General features: G+C 34.2%; 3 long non-coding RNA genes across 3 annotated transcripts; all 3 read right to left on the bottom strand.

The window, feature by feature from the left end:
* Positions 1 to 5,745: 5,745 nt before the first annotated feature.
* LOC110918412 lies at positions 5,746 to 6,073 on the bottom strand. Its single transcript, XR_002581283.2, has 2 exons — positions 6,038 to 6,073; positions 5,746 to 5,927 (listed from the first exon to the last, which is right to left on the bottom strand). It is a non-coding gene; the product is annotated as an uncharacterized LOC110918412 (long non-coding RNA).
* A 3,125-nt stretch (positions 6,074 to 9,198) lies between these two features.
* LOC110917098 lies at positions 9,199 to 10,009 on the bottom strand. Its single transcript, XR_002580332.2, has 3 exons — positions 9,934 to 10,009; positions 9,592 to 9,683; positions 9,199 to 9,232 (listed from the first exon to the last, which is right to left on the bottom strand). It is a non-coding gene; the product is annotated as an uncharacterized LOC110917098 (long non-coding RNA).
* A 1,872-nt stretch (positions 10,010 to 11,881) lies between these two features.
* On the bottom strand, positions 11,882 to 12,256 carry LOC110918512. The gene is made up of 3 exons (XR_002581386.2): positions 12,161 to 12,256; positions 12,019 to 12,066; positions 11,882 to 11,927 (listed from the first exon to the last, which is right to left on the bottom strand). It is a non-coding gene; the product is annotated as an uncharacterized LOC110918512 (long non-coding RNA).
* Between the last annotated feature and the right edge of the window lie 6,766 nt (positions 12,257 to 19,022).

Below are 19,022 nucleotides of genomic sequence, written 5' to 3'. Positions count from 1 at the left end.
TTTTTGCTTTTTAGGATGTTTGTTTGCCTCGCCAAGAAAAGTTTGATGACCATGTCAATGCTATAGTATTGGAGTTCAACTGTGCACCAGGTCAACATCTCAATGCTTAAGTCACGCCATTTTACTGGAGGAATATTGTCAAAGGTGAACTGTTGCTTTGAATCTGTGTTTGGAGGAGCCCTTTCATTTGTCTGTGGTGATGTTTGGGATGCTTCATCGTCAATGTCATAAACATAAGCCTTTTCAGTAGCGTCTTCGTTCATGAGCAGATGCTCAAATTCATCTGTTGGGGGAACTTCTTCATAGAATTGGGAGGTGGAGCTTTCTTCAGACACCGATGATGTATCATCTTAGTGGAGCTATCACCAGAGCGACCGTTGGCATGCATTCTTTGCTGCTCTTTTTAGTCAAAGCTTGCTAGAACGAGGAGATGCCATTTTCTTTTGTAAGCAATTCATTGGGAGCTTTTATGGAGGTCATCATGACACTGTCATTGATCTTTTGTTTACTCCCTGATGGCTCTTTTCCTCTGCTTGAGGACGCCATTTTATTAATACTTTTAGAGGACGTACTCCTTGTTGGTGAAGCTTTTCTAGTCTTGATCTTTGCTTGTTCTTTTGACCAGAGGTTTAGGGGGGGGGGGGTTTGTAGGAATGGTGGTGCCGGTAATGGTTGGGGACCAAAGGATGTTCACACAAATTGGCAGTCTCCATGGGTCATCAACATAGGTGGAGACTCTCTGCTGCTTGTGTTGTCTCTCAAGGTCTGTGAGCTGCCCTTTGAGGAATTTCATCTTAGCTTTTTTTTTTTTGGTGAAGACCTTGTGGACTCTTTGGCCCTGGGGAGTTGTGTACTAGCTGGAGAAGTTGATGATGTAGCTCAAGGATTTTAGCCTTGATCTCAAAGATGATACCTTCTAGGCCTTGAACTCTGCTTGTTAAATCTTCATGAGCTTTCGTGATATTGTCTTGTTGAGCTAGGATGGTGTTGAGGGCACTGTTTTGGGCAACAACATTTTCACTTTGCGAGTTCAGGGTGGCTTCAGCAGCTGTTATTGATTCAGGCATACCGGTTGCACTAATGGTTGTTGGGTTTTTGATTTTCCAGCTATGTTTGGTTTTTTGTTGTGTATGTTCGAAAGAGGTTAAGGGTGGAAATTCAACTTGGTACTCTGGGGAGGTGGGGGCTGGAGGTGTTGTTCCGAGCATAAAGCATCCGTTTAACTGGGTAGGTGGACGTCTCGGTTTGGGTGGTTTTGTCTGTTTGGGTTATGCTTTTGAATCACCATACAAGACATAGTAGTCAAACTTTCCTGACGGTTCTCCAAGCAGACCAACATTTGGATCTCCGGCTTCGTATCTTTTCTTTAGGGCATTTTAGGATCCTTTTTTCTTTTTGTTTTTGGTTTCCTCTTTATACTCAAGTTGATATGCATCGTCCTGGCATTCATGGCAGTTGCAGACATCGAACGGGAAGTGTGGTTCCTCTACCGGTTGGATCATGCTTACCGTTGAGAAAATTTCTCTTCAGTCTTGTTTTGCAAACCGAACCTCAAGTTGTCCATCCTGATGGCGGACAAACTCAGGGGTTGTGGTTGTCTGAACCGGTGCTTGGTGCATCTGTTCATAGTTACTTACCCTTTTTCCAGGTATAAGCTTTATAAGTTCTTCTTTGGATAACTGTTTTGGAACATATGTGCAGGTTGGTGTGGCGTTGGAGTCGATGTCCTTGAGTAGAGCATCGCCAGAGTTATCCTGCGATCAGGGAACCATGATGTCCAAAGAGTGGTTTTGGACACGATATGCCATCTTTTAGTGAAAAGTGGCCTGAAAGGTGTTGACCTACGGCGTTCCACCTATCTGAATCTGGGCTTTCAAGGCTGTCAACAATGAAGGATCATTGAGAGGCATATTGAAGTTGGGGTAGAAGGTGACGAAGACGGTTCCGGCGTTTAACGTGGTTTAGATAGTACCAATGTAGGCGTGCTAGTACTCCACAAATCTAGTGTCGACTAGGGCGATACGAGAGAGCGCATGTAGTCCTTTTATTCCGTGGAAGGTTAGGGCTAGTCTTATGGCACCAAAATGGATATGGGTATATCCTTGGGATAGACAGATCCTTGGAATATCTGAGGAGAGGGTGAGAGGGACGAGGCGTTCGGAGGCTGTTGCTAGGATTTGGTGTGAATCAAACTTGGAGGTTTGCACAAACTCTTTGACAACTGGGTTTGACGCAGAACTTACTAATTGTTTTACTTTATGGCTGATCTATATAAGACTAGTAAGAGTGACTAGGGTGGTAAACATAAAAGGATGTGGTGGGGGGGGGGGGGAGTGTATGGCTGATCTATATAAGGCCAATAAGAGTGACTAGGGTGATAAACATAAAAGACTCAAGGGTTTGGACTCAAAAGGACTCAGAAAGAGTCTAATAATACATAGAAAATATCCATGCCAAGGAAAGGCTTGATTACATCATCCATGACATCACACCTAATAATACATAGAAAATATATAGGAAAATAACAAAATACATGACATAAGTGCTTACATTACTTTAAGAGTGAATAAAGCTTTATTTAATCCTAAGCACACCATTAGTAAACTAAAGGACAAACAGATCTTCTTCATTTATTCTGAATCCGGATCCACTGCTGGGTCTAAACCTGATTCTTTCTCATAATCCCATACATCTAGTTCGTCATTTGTGAGCATGGTGACACCTTTGGTAATATGCGTCCGGATATATTCTCTGTGAGTATCATCCCATATTTTCGAGTGTGGGTCTTCATTTTCCATGTATTTACACCATCTAGGACTTCCTTGGGCATATCTTCTGGTTTGAAACCATTTGCAGCAGCTAAACATTTTCAGACGTTCATCCATTCTTGTTCGTGAAAGAGTTTGAAGAAAAAGTTTGAGGGTTTATAACTGACCCATGCATGGATGAAGCAAAAGGGGGCATGATAAATGGCTGCTTTTTCGTCTTGGGGAATTGATGTAGGTGTAATGTAACATAACTACGCAATACTTTTTGTTTGCTGCAGCCATCTGTCCAGTACATTGGTGGGTGGGAGAAACCATTGGAGTAGGGTGAGCGTATATTTTTGTTCTTTGGATAATTGACCAAACTAGCAGTCAATCAGGTATTGCAGTAATTTGGCGGGGTTGAAAGACATGGCAATGGTAAAAGCTTCAAAGAGTTACCAGAAGAAACATAGTGCTTCTTTTGCTAGTTTGTGTAAATCTCGTATATGAAAGACATTCATGAAAGGATAGTTTAGGTGAAAGACTAAACCTTTCATAAACAAGCCATGGTGTCTCAAAGTGATAGTGAGGAAAGTCTTGATCAAGTGGAATGGCTTCATCTGGGGTTTTAGAGCTAGCGGCGTCCATCATGAAGACTGCTGGTAAGATGTCTTTGTAGCGAGAGTGGTAATGCTGAACCATGTTAGAGCCTTTGTATTTATAGGCCTTTGGTCTGGACAAGAAATCTGCAAGGATATTGTCCTTGCCTTTCATATGCTTAATAGTAAATGTCCATTGGGAAAATTAATTCGCCCATTGTAATAATTGTGGTTTTGGCAGCATCTTTCTTTTGAATTCAAGCATTTTTGGAAAAGAGGACATGTTTTCAATCAAGAAACTGTAGCCGACTAGATGGAATTGAAAATTTTCAATTCCTTTCTTTACAGCTAAGATTTCTTTGTATGTGGAGTGATAATGTTTATCTGATTCTTTAAACGTGCCACTTTTGTATCCACTTATTGTTCTGACACCTTCATCATCTTCTATAATAAGTACTGCTGCCCAATGTTCATCGCTGGCATCTGTCTGTAAGATTCGTTTGTCGGTTGTTGTAGGAATCTTTAAAGGAGGCATCACATCAGCAAGTTGCTTTATTTCTTTTACAGCTTGCGTTTGCTTTTCTGACCATGCTGGCGGATTCTTTTTTAACATGGGGAACATGTGTACTATGTGACTTGACAATCTTGGCAGAAAATCAACCATATAATTGACTAAGGCAAGAAACTGTTGTACCTCTTTTTGTGACTTCAGCTTAGCTTATCTGGGAAACGATGGAGTTCTTGGGAGATGTGTGGTACATGCCTAAAAAAAATTAATGGATGTGACTCTTAGTTTCATTTTCTTTTCTGAGAGCATGCTTTACTATAGAGTGAAATTTTGTGAGTAATTCTATATGCGAGTTTTCATCTTCAGAACACAAGAGTATATCATCAATGTATATTAGGGCATTATCAAGGATTGGTGCAAAGATCCGCACCATTGCCTTTTGGAAAATAGACGGAGCGTTTTTTTTAAACCAAATGGCATCACCTTCCATTGGTAATGGCGGTTTGGGATGCAGAAAGCCGTTTTTGGCCTGTCTTCTGGTTTGATCCCTAGTTGCTAAAAACCCGCCTTCAGATCAAATTTTGATAAGATTTTGGCGTTTACCACTGATTGGAAAAGGGATTTCTTTTGAGGTAGGGGGAATTTATCATCAGCTAAAAAAATGGTTTAGCGATTGACAGTTTATCACTAGCCGTACTTTTCCCCGGACCTGTTCACTCCGTTTATTTACATAAAAAGCTTCACATGCCCATTGAGATGTCGTTGGCTCGATTAAGTCTTGGTTTATCAACGTCTGGCATTCTTGAATCATGATTCATTCCTGGGTGACTGGCTTTTGTCGGGTTTATGTCTTCATTTTGTTTAAACGGTAATGAGACAAAGAATGATGAATTTAGCCATAATGGTGATTTGTGTTTTGTTAGAAATCCTGTATGGATTAAGGCACATGATGACTCGATTATTTGCTCTTTAATGATGTCAAGTGAAATGGGAGAGACCATGTAAAGTCTCGGGAAAGAAACCCATGGGTTTGTGAATTTTTTTTTATCTAAGACCTTCTTCTCCATATCTCAAGTCTCTTAGTCGTTATAGGATATCAAAACCAAGTAGTAGGTCTTTTCCATGAGAGTCTGATCCTAAGAATCTGTGTTTGACTGTGCATGATGGAAATAGCCTTAAGTAGACTAGGACACTTATTTTTTTTTTATCTTGAAGGATTTTCCATTGGCTGTGTAAAACTTTTGGCTATGAGGCCTTCAGTATTCTTTAGGGAGAATAGCGGGGTTCATCATGGGAGAGATAAGAGTCGTTAGAGGTCTAATGCCACCTGATCCGACAAAACATACAACCCGAATTGTTTTAAACTACTCAATCAACCAAAATTACCCGTAGTTTCTACGCAAATAGCACAAAAAAGAAACATTAACAACCACGGTAATCATTTTATCCGAAACCCGAACCCGACCTGATACCACCTGATCCGACAAAACATACAACCAGAATTACCCGAACCCGATCTATAGCAAACCTGATTGACCTCAAATGGTTTGGTTAATGGATATAGGTGATTCGGGTTAACCTGAAAAAACCGAAACAACATTCAAGCTCGTATTAAAATCCCGATGAATCCAACCTTGAAAAACTTGAAAAACTTGGTTGTGCACCTCTTGGACTTTTGTTTTGTATGTGCTTTTAGTATTATGTATATGCGTACATATTCAAAGTCTCATTAAAATCCCAATTTAGATATTTATACAATCGATATACTTGTATACATTTATATTGATCATCTACTATATTATATTTACTAGGTTATCACCCGCGAACTTCGCGGGTAGAAAAATTTACTTTATATTAATCGAGTTATGTCATTAAATAAAATAAAAATACATGTTTTCAAACGTAATTTTTTTATAATTGTTTTGAATTGAAAGTTGTAGTCAATGGGTTGCGAGTAAGGTCAGAAACTTCGGGCAAGAACCGGAGGCAGAAACTTGCCTCTCTGAACGACCCATGAAACAAAAAAAAACTTTTATTTTTTATAATAAAATATACACATGAAGTTGTTCGAACCTGCAAAACAGACTCATTTAATTAAATTTAGAAGTTAATTAAAAGTTTAAATTAGAAAATATAAACAACAAAAACTTTATTCATTAAAATATACACATGAAGTTGTTAACCTGAGCTTCACCAACATCTCTGCATCATCGACATCGCATAGTACATCCAAAATCCTTTAACATCCTAAACCTGTAACAACCACCCAGATAAGAGACTTAATCTTCCAAGTACCTCGAATGGTTTGTCGGATCGTTCAAAATCCAGTATGTTTAACGCAACTTCACAGCGCTATGAAACAATCGGCTCTGGATCTTTGGAGATTCTTCAAATAGAGATATACATTGGTCATCTACAAAAATGATTTATTAAGGTCAGAAACATTAAGTTTTTCATAAAAGTGTCCCGAGTCAACCCAACACAGCCGTTTTGACCCTAAAAACCATGTTTGACTACCTACCCAATATAGTCCATTTTCCACAAAATATTATTAAAAAGTATAGTAGATTTTAGATGCATGGTTACCTTATATTTTTGGTTTTAAAAATGTGGCAACTCTCTCTCTCTATCCTCTTTTCTCTGTGTTAAATTATTATTTTTTTCCTTTTCCTTTCAGTTTTTCGTTCAGAATATAATTCAGATTATAACAACCTCTCATTTTTTATACTTAAATGTGAATCTAATTGTTCAAACTTATTTGTCTACAATCAACAAAATCTCATATAACCAGCAATTTCATGCACAATCAAAGGTGTCACAATCAAACACAAACATAATTCAATCTACACATTTCTCAAAACACAATCTCTAACATCACTAACCTGTAGCAATAATTCAAAACCCTAACTAATGTGTTGTGCACTCACTAATATCTGCTACACATGTCTCACTTATTCATCTTCACAACTTCAAACACATCTTATCTGACACCTTATGCCAATCAACAAAATCTCATATATACATAAACCTTGAATATTACTCAAACACATCTTATTTAATGAATCAAAATAGAAACACATAAACCTTAAATATTACTCAATTTATGACTGCTATCCCACAAAACAAAACTTTGTCAACAAATTATACTAACTTATGCAATGGTAAACCATAAAAATAACAAATTAATTTAGATGATTAGCCTTGCAGAAAACCCAAATCGGGAAAGTTTACGAGAATCGTTAACGAAAAAAATCAGACTCAGATTGGGTTACTCAAGCGGATATTAATCACGAAAAAAATCAGACTCAGATTGCCATTACTTCAAAATTTAAATTTAAAATAATGATTGACTTCAAAATTTAAAATTTAAAATCTGAAAATCAAATCACTAATATCCAATCCCGTAAATCAATCAAACTTATTAGGAAAGTCTAACCTTTCAAATTTAAATTCAATTTACAGTTTCGAAATTTAAAATCAAACACATTAATGGCAAACTTTCAAATCTAATAAGTTCTGTTCAAACTTATTTGTCTACAATCAACAAAATCTCATATAACCAGCAATTTCATGCACAATCAAAGGTGTCACAATCAAACACAGACATAATTCAATCTACACATTTCTCATAACACAATCTCTAACATCACTAACCTGTAGCAATAATTCAAAACCCTAACTAATGTGTTGTGCACTCACTAATATCTACTACACATGTCTCACTTATTCATCTTCACAACTTCAAACACATCTTATCTAATACCTTATGCCAATCAACAAAATCTCATACATCAATCAGCAATACAATGCACAATCAAAGACCTCACAATCAATTTCAAACATCAATCAATATACAAAATTTCTCAAGGCACAAATTTTAATATCACTAACCTAATGCGCTACTACTCAATAATGTGTCGGTGCCATGAAAAAACATCATAACCTTAACTAATGTGTTAACTTACCAAGGCTCAAGGCTGTATATTTTCCCAATGTTGTTTGTCCGACGCATCGTCACAAATCTAACAACCGAGTCAATTAAATTATTAGTTAAAACCCAATAAACAAAGTATACTAATATCCAATCCCGTAAATCAAGCAAACTTATTAGGAAAGACTAACTTTTCAAATTTAAATTCAATTTACAGATTCGAAATTTAAAATCAAACACATTAATGGCAAACTTTCAAATTTAAATTTAACATAATAATTGACTTCGAAATTGAAAATTTAAAATCAAACACAATAATGGTTTATTTCAAAATTTAAATTTAGAATAATGATTAACTTCAAAATTTAAAATTTAAAATCTAAAAATCAAATCACTAATATCTAATCCCGTAAATCAAGCAAACTTATTAGGAAAGTCTAACCTTACCAAGCAAAACCAACCGACATGGTACCAATTTACAGCAATAGCAAGCATATCTCTGTCCAACATAGTTGCAGCCAAAAACTCCGGACCATCCAAAATAAACACCTAATGAATCAAAATAAAAGCACATCCCTAAAATTACAAATAATATAGTCAAAGTATCTCATAAAAAAACATCAGGATTTCAAAGCATTCAAAATTTAAAATCAAACACAATAATGGTTTACTTCAAAATTTAAATTTAAAATAATGATTGACTTCAAAATTTAAAATTTAAAATCTGAAAATCAAATCACTAATATCCAATCCCGTAAATCAAGCAAACTTATTAGGAAAGTCTAACCTTTCAAATTTAAATTCAATTTACATATTCGAAATTTAAAATCAAACACATAAATGGAAAACTTTCAAATTTAAATTTAAAATAATGATTCATTTCAAAATTTAAAATTTAAAAATCAAATCACTAAGGAAACATACCAAAAATATAGGATCATATTCCTCAATTAACTTTAACAACGAATGAGAGTTGTTTTTAGGATCCATAACTGCAAAGGAAGTAACCATTGTTTTAAAAAATATATAATGGTAATATATTTATAGAAACAAAGTCTATTTACAGAAACCGAATCATAATTCCGAATACAAAAATAATCTTTAACAACAGTAATCTGTTTATAGAAACAAAAACAACTTTAAAATTGAAATCAAAGGCATCTTTAAAGAATTAACAGCTAACTAAATACAAAAATTATAACTCAATGACTCACGATAAATCATCATCAATAATTTTAAGACATTGACATATGAAAGTTGTTCTCCCCACAATAAGGTTGCAAAATCATATGGTATTTCCTATCAATCGAAACAAAAAAAAAACATATAAGTTGCAATAACTTATTGTGTGCACAAAACTGAAAACTTAAGAAACATACCAAAAATATAGGATCATAGTCCCCAATCAACTTTAACAATGAAGGAGCGTTGTTTTCATGATCCATAACTGCAATGGAAGTAACCATTGTTTTAAAAAAAAATATAACGGTAATCTATTTATAGAAACAAAGTCTATTTACATAAACCGAATCATAATTTCGAATACAAAAATCATCTTTAACAACACTAATCTATTTATAGAAACAAAAACAACTTTAAAAAGAAATTAAAGACATCTTTAAAGAATTAACAATTAACTAAGTACAAAAATCATAACTAAATACAAAAAATTATAACTCACAAAACAAACCATAAGAACTTCAAAAGATAATCACATAAAATTTCAAATTAACACCTAAAGACAAAAATAAAAAAGAAAGACTATACATATAAAAAAACAAACAACACCAACAAAACTGAACTAACCTGTTTTTGGTCGACGAACAATTCGAAAAATATAGGATCATAGTCCTCAATCGACTTTAATAACGAAGGAGCATTGTTTTCATTATCCATGACTGCAAAGAAGTAACCATTGTTTAAAAAAAATATAACGGTAATCTATTTATAGAAACAAAGTCTATTTACAGAAACCGAATCATAATTTCGAATACAAAAATCATCTTTAACAACACTAATCTATTTATAGAAACAAAAACAGATTTAAAAAGAAATTAAAGACATCTTTAAAGAATTAAAAACTAATTAAATATAAAATTATAACTAAAATACAAAAAATTATAACTCATAAAACAGTGCAAGATATACCTTTTCTTCAACTTCTCATAGGAACCCATTCAATAGTTCCTTGTAGGGGAATGAGTCTGAAAGAAGCTCTTCATCTAAAATTACAAAACACAAAAAGTTTGTGAGATATGCAACTCGAGTACAAAAACAATAGTCAAAGACTCGAAGCATCCCTAAAATTACAAATAATATAGTCAAAGCATCTCATAAAAAAACATCAAGATTTCAAAGCATACAAAATTTAAAATCAAACACAATAATGGTTTACTTCAAAATTTAAATTTAAAATAATGATTGACTTCAAAATTTAAAATTTAAAATCTGAAAATCAAATCACTAATATCCAATCCCGTAAATCAAGCAAACTTATTCGGAAAGTCTAACCTTTCAAATTTAAATTCAATTTACAGATTCGAAATTTAAAATGAAACACATTAATGGAAAACTTTTAAATTTAAAATTTACTTAATTCCGGAAAAATTATCATACTAAAAATAAATCACTAAAATTTAAATTTGAGGTTTCAAAAAAAATCATTAACGAAATTTAAAATTGCTCAAAATTTTAAATTTAAAATTTGAATTCTGGAAATAGAAATAGAAACCCTAATTCCGGAAAATAATCATACTAAAAATAAATCACTAACGAAATTTAAAATTGCTCAAAATTGTAAATTTAAAATTTAAATTCCGGAAATATAAATAGAAACCTTAAAATTTTAAATTTGAGGTTTCAAAAAACGTAACAACATTTATTTATAGAAACAGAAACCTTAATTCCGCAAAATTATCATACTAAAAATAAATCACTAACGAAATTTAAAATTGCTCAAAATTTTAAATTTAAAATTTAAAATAGAAACCTCAAAATTTAAAATTTAAAATTTGAATTCTGAAAATTATATCACTAACATCCAATGCCATAAATTATCATACTAAATATAAATCACCATTTATTTGCTATAAGTTTAAAACAAAATAAAAAAAAGATAAATATCAGTTTACTTAAAATATGATTAGTAATTAGAATACACATAAACGTACCAAAAATATCAGGTCATCTTCATCAATAAGCTTTAAAAATGAAGGACTGTTGTGCAAGGGATGCATATCTGAAAAATATATATGAAGGTTTTTAAAAAAATAAAACGGTAAAGTATTTATAGAAAAACAATCAATATTCCTAAATCAACAATCAGTAAGCTTTAAAAGATAATTTAATCAATTGAGAAACTTCCAAATCCAAAAATAAAAAGAAACGGTTTAAAAAAAATAAAAAATATTTATTTTTTAGAAACAAAATCAATATTCCGAAGGCAAAAACATTATACCGGATGAAAAAATATTAGACCACTGTAAATCTTCATCAACACAATCAAAAAACATCGGACACAATCAAAACATATCATCATCAACAACAAACTAAAAGACTGTAAATAAAAATATGAGTAACATGAGAACAAAATCAAAACATCAACAAAATATCATTTCATATGACTGGAATCGGATAATGCAAAATCATCATCAACAAACAACCAACAAACAACGGAAAAAAAATCAAACAATAAGCATCGGCGGAGAAGGAGATGAAGAACAAATTTTTTATAGATTGTTGATTAAACTTACATATAACAGGTTCGATCAACAAAAAAAAACATAAAAATCATCAAAAATTCACATTAAACATTTACAATAAATAACAATCTAATATAAATTACATACCTGCAAATTATGTGGAACGATCTACAAACAAATAACAACGAAAATGATTAAGATCTGCCGAATGGGTTTTGAACAAAAAAAAGTTCCTATAAGATCTAATAACATAAATAAACAGTATAAGATCTAATTACAGATGAAACCGTAGATGAGCTTTAGGGTTTGTAAAATTGAATGTGGATGAAAGATGATTGAATAACAAAATTGAGAGAAGAAACTAACCATATTGTGAAGAACTTTTGATGATTTCTCCGGTCGATTAGGGTTTTGACGGATACGAAAGACCACAAGCAAACCCTAGATATGACAAAACACATCGTAAATCATTATTAAACAGCAAACAAATCGATCTCTTCAAATCTGGAAACATGAAACAAATAGCATTTACATGAAGATGAAGAAAGCATCAAAACATTGTCGTCCTTATGAATCTCATCTGAATATGTAAGATAGTTGATGAAATCGAAAAAAATCAAATATGTATTAGATTAACAATACGAAAACAAAGAAGGAATGGCATAATAACATACCTAAGGACGATGAATCTCTGAAAAACGAAGAAGCAGATTTAGGAAATGGTATGTAGGGTTTGTGAAAAGTGAGGTTATGAGATATGGTGGTCTGGTAAAGATAATATATAGGATCCGTTTTTTAATATTGGGTGACCTGAATCACAGCCGGATCCCGCCACTTTTTTGTTAAAATCGTGAATGATGAAGGCATTTGAGAATTCCCTCCTAAACTCAAAAATATAAGTTGCCACATCAGCAAAAATGTCCCAAATCCAATGCCACCTAGCCCAAATCACATCTCATTTATATATATATATATATATATATAGATATACCTCGACTTCTCCTAAAATTACATTAACGATTAGAGTATCAGATCCAAAACTTGTTCCAACCTTGCAATCAAGTTTCGTAACTGAATTCTATACGACTTTCAAGTTTCAATCTAGTTTTCACCTCTGTTAAAGGTTAATCTTTTACTATTAATTCAAAATCAGAATGTGTTCTACATTCGTTTTATGATGTTTAACTTATTCAAGTTTAAGTTAAATATTCTAGAACTGATAAAACTAATAAAAAAACCATCACAAGTAAGTAAAGTAACAACAAAAAACCATCAAAGTTCAAACCTTCCCAATTTCGATTTCTCCTAATCATTAAATAAAACAACAAAAAACTTATCTAAAACATACCTTGGTGAATTAGAAGACTCCTACGAAAAAAGTAGTTCAACCCCTTTCCTCTTGAGAAATCGCACCATAATTAAACAATGACTTCTATATCTTATGAACCTAAGACTAAATCATTAGTACTACGGGTGTAAACGAGCCGGGCCGAGCTCAACTGGGCTCGTGCTCGGCTTGTCATGTTTTTATGAAGCTCGGGCTCGAGCTCGGCTTGGTTCGAGCCTACTAATTTGAGTTTGAACCCGGCTCGCGAGTAAAACCCATAGCTCGAGCTCGGCTCGACTCGGCTTGAGCTATTTTAAGAACAACCTCAGACGAGCTAAAAACTCGGCTTTAGCTCGCTTCAATGTTGCTTAAACGAGCCAAAGCTCGGCTCGAGCTCGGCTCGCCAATGTTATAGTAATTATTATTATATTATATATAAAAATAAAATAAATTTTTGTTTGGGTTTGTTTAGGCTCGCGAGCCTAAACGATCTTTATATTTTAGGGTCGAGCTCGGGCTCGATAACTAAACGAGCTCTATTTCAGGCTTGAGCTTAGGCTCAAGCTCTTTAAAGCTCGGCTCATTCGAGTTTTAACCGAGCCAATAACGAACAGCTCTCGAGCCTCTGGGCTTGTTTACACCCCTAATTAGCACCTGAAGACAAAACCCACTATGTTTCAATTCCATGAAATAAAAATATCTATAGCACCTAAAGACAAAAAAACCTCTATATTTCAATTCCATGAAGTAAAAATATCTAAGTAGTGCCATAATAAATTAACTAGAAGACAATACGTCTACGATCTAAAAGTAGTACTATGTCAAACAAAGAGAAATATCTAAGAATGTCATAGTCTCTAATATTTATATCAATGGTTTTTCATTGTGTTGCCGTGGAAATTCGATATATACAAAAATACACAAAATAATTATAATAGTACCAGACCTAACTAAATAAAAGGTATAATAGTATAATAGAGTATCGAAGTAAAAAACCATAAAAATAAATACTAATACTAATATTGTTCGGGCGGTGTCGGTTCGGTTATAAAAATATTACAAAATTTAAAAGTTTATATACAAATGGTGTATTTACATAAAAGTTTTCTTAGACAACCTAAAAATAAAGTCGTGATGTGCTCAAAAGACTAAAGACACCATTTTTGTATCGATCGAAAACAAAAAACAAATACCGAAACTGGTTTTGATAAATACAAATGTCATCACCGATGTTGTTTGGTATGTATTGGTTCGGTTCGGTAATGATACCCATACTCAGTATAAGTTACAATAGCAAAAATAATAATAATAATAATAATAATAATAATAATAATAATAAATAATAAATAAAATACTATTCTATTATACAAGTTCATTTCAGTTAAACCCAAATCTGAATGTCTAACAAAAATAAACTAAACATAACCACATATAAAATTTAAACTATTGGGGTAAAACCGTTAAAATGATCAAACTAAAGGGAGCAAAATGGAAGTTAACTCTAGATTTTTTTAAAGTTATCGAATGAATGTTATCAGATAAAAATTGAATTAAATGATAAACGAAACACTATTAAATGCTAAAACCAATTAAAAATTTATATTATTTATAGTTTGAGAGGTGGAATTAATAATTTTAAGGCCATCTGTAATAGTTAATGCTCTTTAATGGGCATTTGAAATGGAATCATATACAAACACTTATATTTGTAAAAACTGTAAAAACCAACACATAATTGACAAGTGTCCCTGAATAAAAAATTAGTTTAGGGATAATTTAGACCTTCTGACCCTCTTTATTTATAACTAGTTAAAAATAATTATTAAAATATCAGTAAATCCATGCAAGTTTAATTCAATTAAAGTTTGATTTTTTAAGATATCCATGGTCGAACCAACCTGTAGGAACCACCACAAAAAAATAATTATTAAAATATCGGTAACTCTCAATGATCGAACCAACCTGTAGGAACCACCACAAAAAAAAAAAAAAAAAAATACAACAAGCACTACACTATATAATTAGCATAACATCCTCGATCTTTCTCCATTATCAGCACACCGTCCTCAATCGTTCCCCATTATCAACATAAATGACATTAGCACAACATCCTCAATCGTTCTCTATTATCAGCACATCAGATGTGTTGTTTAAATCTACTTTTGGTTTTCATATTTAACACAGATGTGCTGATTATATCTACTTTTGGTGTTTGTTTGTATTTTATTGTAATTAACACATAATCAGCACACATCCCTGTACTATGTCAGCACATGAACAACCAACTATCTATCCCATATCTATGGTAATTAACAATTTAACAGCACAAAATCAACTTTAACTGATTGTTGATTATCGTTGGACGTTTGCTTCGAGGCTGAACGCACAACGGCTTGTTCACCTTGTTTGTATTCAATCTGTTGTTCGTCTTCGAGGCTGATCGCACAATGGGGTTTTATATGGAATTGAACTTTATCGCACAAAAGGGAATAATGTGGGTGAGTTGTTTTGATATTGATCCTCGTAAGAAGTACACAACAAAATAAGATCATACGTATAGATTTAAAATCAATACAATACATTTTTCATACTAGCACATTTCAACTACATAACCAGCACAATTTTAAAACACATTTTTGTAATTTTTTTAAAAGTCACTTTTATAAATAAAAAAAGATATAACCATATGGTACTCATATTAAAGATAAAAAATACATGATTTTATGGCATAATTTTTTCTAAAATAATAATGAAGTATATAAAAGTTATTTTAGTTTTAAAACCCTTGATGGAATTAGTATTCAAAGAAAAAAAGGCTAAATGACTAAAAGACCCATAAATGATAGATCTTATTATTTAATATAAATTATCAATATTACGAAATTACCCCTAACTTGTTAGTACTAATTATTAACTATAAAGGTTTTATTTGTAATCAACACCAACACTTTATTTAAACTATCAATGGCTCAGATATGTTCTTACGGTTCTTACAGTTAGCACTGTTTGTAAAGGATCTCAACTCATGGGCATTTTCCGCCACATCAACACCATAATGCTCCTTAAAAAATGTGCAATGGTTAACACCACATAATGTCCTCATTCCATCATTACTTTCCAATTTTGTTTTTCTCATTGGACATTATACTAGAAATGTCCCTCCATTTCCATGCCCCTACAAAGCCCATAGAGGTGTTGTTGAGAGCATTATCAAGTCACCTCACGCCCTTATAATGTCCATTATTCATGGTCTAAAAATGGCATGGTGTTTCGAGGACTTATTTCTATGTGTAAGTAGATAAGAAAGGCACGTATTACACATGAATAAATATATATTTAGTAATATGGATTTAAATATTATATAACAATATTTTGAGTTGGTATAAAGGGGTGTTTGGCTAAGTTTTTTCACATCTTCTTATAACTTATTGTCACACCCCAACCGATGGCGGAATCATCGGGGCGTGGCACTGAGCGAAACAGATTGTTCAAAAGAATCCATAACAACTATTAAATGACAATATTTCTAAGGTTTAATATCTCATACTATTAAACAAATAATTCAAAAGCAGTCATTACAGATATTCAGTCTCAAAATCAAATTCAATTCCGACAACTCAGATTTTATTTGGTGAGTTTCTAGACTCCCTAACTCGTTTCCAGCATAACATCCAATCAACCTGTCACATACGTTAAAGTAAAAGTCAATACATAAAGTAAAGGTGAGTACACAAGTTTGCATAGATATAGTGTAAAAAGCGTTTACGCATAACCAGCATGTAACACGTAACAGGCAAAGCATGTAACTATCAACAATGATACAACCTAACCACGTGACTGCGATGTAGAGTATGCGCGACACATGTTCACCGAAGCGAACAAGTGAAGTAATGTGATCCTTAGCAACCCATGTTCACAACAAGTGCTGAGTCCAAACCATAGTTCTATCGTTGCTAAAGGCGGTCTGGCATAGCATCATGTAAGCATAGTAACAAGCATTCAACAAATCACGTATAGCATGCGGGAGCGGTTAGCGTCTATAAAGTGTTTGCGTTGTGTGTTGTGTTTTGATAGAGAACCTATGTAACACCCAAAAGTGCATTAAATGGAAATGGGTTCGAGTATATTCACAGAACGTGTACTAATCAAGAAACACGATCATCAGTGGATTGAAGGGAGCGCCGGATCAGCCTGCGTACAGGAACAGAAGCATAAGTCCTCTAAAGTGCTGAAACGGTCGAAAATCTGAGTGTTGGTGGGAGCACAGAAGCTTCGTACGAAGCTGATAACTTCGTATGAAGGTGTGCCTTCGTACGAAGGTAGGTCTTCGCACACGTGCTGCTTCCGTTGTCCAAAGTCGAGTGTATTCGCGTCATCTTCAGAAAATCGAGTGTTCATCCCTCCAACCTTAAGCTATGGATTGAGCTTAGAGTCGGAGAGGTCTTTGATTGTGTCACGAATGGAAATTGGACTGTGTTGTGTAAAACCAGGGCCTTTATACGAAGCTGGCTTCGCACAGAACAATCCAGTTCACAAATGTAGCTGTTTTTGGCATTCGGCGCTGTGTTTTCGCCTGAATGGGATGTGTTCCGAGTCCAATTCGAGAGGGTTTCGACATTACCTCGTTCCACTATTCAGTGAACGAAATACATGTCGTTTTTGGTCCGGTTTGGTGTCAAAATTAAGTTTAAAAGGTTTTAAAGAGTTTTCACCCAGATCCAACACTTGGTGAGCGTGAAATCAACTGATTTCTAACTTGGGAAGCCGTAGCTAGTCCCAATACACCCGGTTAAGTGTAGATTAGATGTGAAATAAGAAGATTTTGGTGAAAAAGATGAAGGGTTTTTGTGAAAAACAGGAATTTATGAAGAAAAGAAGAAGTTAAGTGAAAATTTGTATGTTTTTAGGCGAAAACATAAGAATTTAGATGAAAACGAAGTGATTCTTGTGAAAATCAAAGTGGAAAACGTTGTATAATTGAAGAAAACTGTTAAATCTTACTTGAAATGGTCAGACAGCAATTCGGCAGAGTTTTGGTATGAAATCAGCAAGTGAGGATGAATGAGGAGGGGCTCCGGTATTTATAGAGGAGTTGGGTTCGCACAACAGCCCTTGGTTCGAACTGGCTGCCAGAAGGCATACGAGGGAGTTTCGTAATGAAGTCCATGGCAATACTCTCCCATTTCCACATCGGGATCTCGGGTTGTTCGAGTAAGCCAGAGGGTCGTTGATGTTCGGCCTTAACTTTCGAACAAGTTAGGCATTTCGAAGCGTACAACGTGATATCCTTTTTCATTCCCGGCCACCAATACCTGGAACGAAGATCCTGGTACATCTTGTCGGCACCGGGGTGAATGGAATATCGGGACTTGTGGGCTTCAGTCATCAATATCACTCGGAGATTATTGCGACTAGGAATCCAGATGCGATTAAGATAGTAATAGATACCGTTCGATTTGGTGACAAGCTGAGTTTCAGCACCACACTTCATTTCCTCTTTCAAGGTATTCTCAATGAAGCATGCATGCTGGGCGTCGCGAATTAGGGCTTCGAGGTTATTCAGGGTTTGCACGTCGCGAACGCTATACACATAGCTTCGTCGACTGAGGGCATCGGCTATGACGTTTGCTTTGCCTTGATGGTAGCGTATCTCACAATCGTAGTCGTTGAGAAGTTCAACCCATCTGCGTTGGCGCATGTTTAGTTCTTTCTAGTTCTTATGGTCGGTGAAGACCGTACACTTGGTACCATAAAGGTAGTGTCGCCAAATCTTCAACGCAAAAACAACTGCATCGAGTTCGAGATCCTGGGTAGTGTAGTTCTTTTCGTGGACCTTGAGTTGTCGAGACGCATACGCGATAACCTTGTCTCGTTGCATAAGAACACAACCAAGACCTAGGTTAGAGGCATCGTAATAAATGACGAAATCGTCGTTTCCGTCGGGAAGTGTAAGAACGGGAGCATTGCAAAGCATAAACTTGAGGGTCTGAAAGGCTTCCTCCTGTTTGGGACCAGATGAATCGATGGTAATAGCCCGCTTGTCACACCCCAACCGATGGCGGAATCATCGGGGCATGGCACTGAGCAAAACAGATTGTCCAGAAGTTTCCACAACAATTATCATTACTATTCAATTTATATAATACGTCCCATACCGAACCTCCAATAGCAAACAAATTATTACAGATAACATCTAGTCAAATATTCCG

Source organism: Helianthus annuus, chromosome 9 (genome assembly GCF_002127325.2).
Source record: "Helianthus annuus cultivar XRQ/B chromosome 9, HanXRQr2.0-SUNRISE, whole genome shotgun sequence".
Lineage (NCBI taxonomy): Eukaryota > Viridiplantae > Streptophyta > Magnoliopsida > Asterales > Asteraceae > Helianthus > Helianthus annuus.
This window is presented reverse-complemented; position numbering and strand designations above follow the sequence as displayed.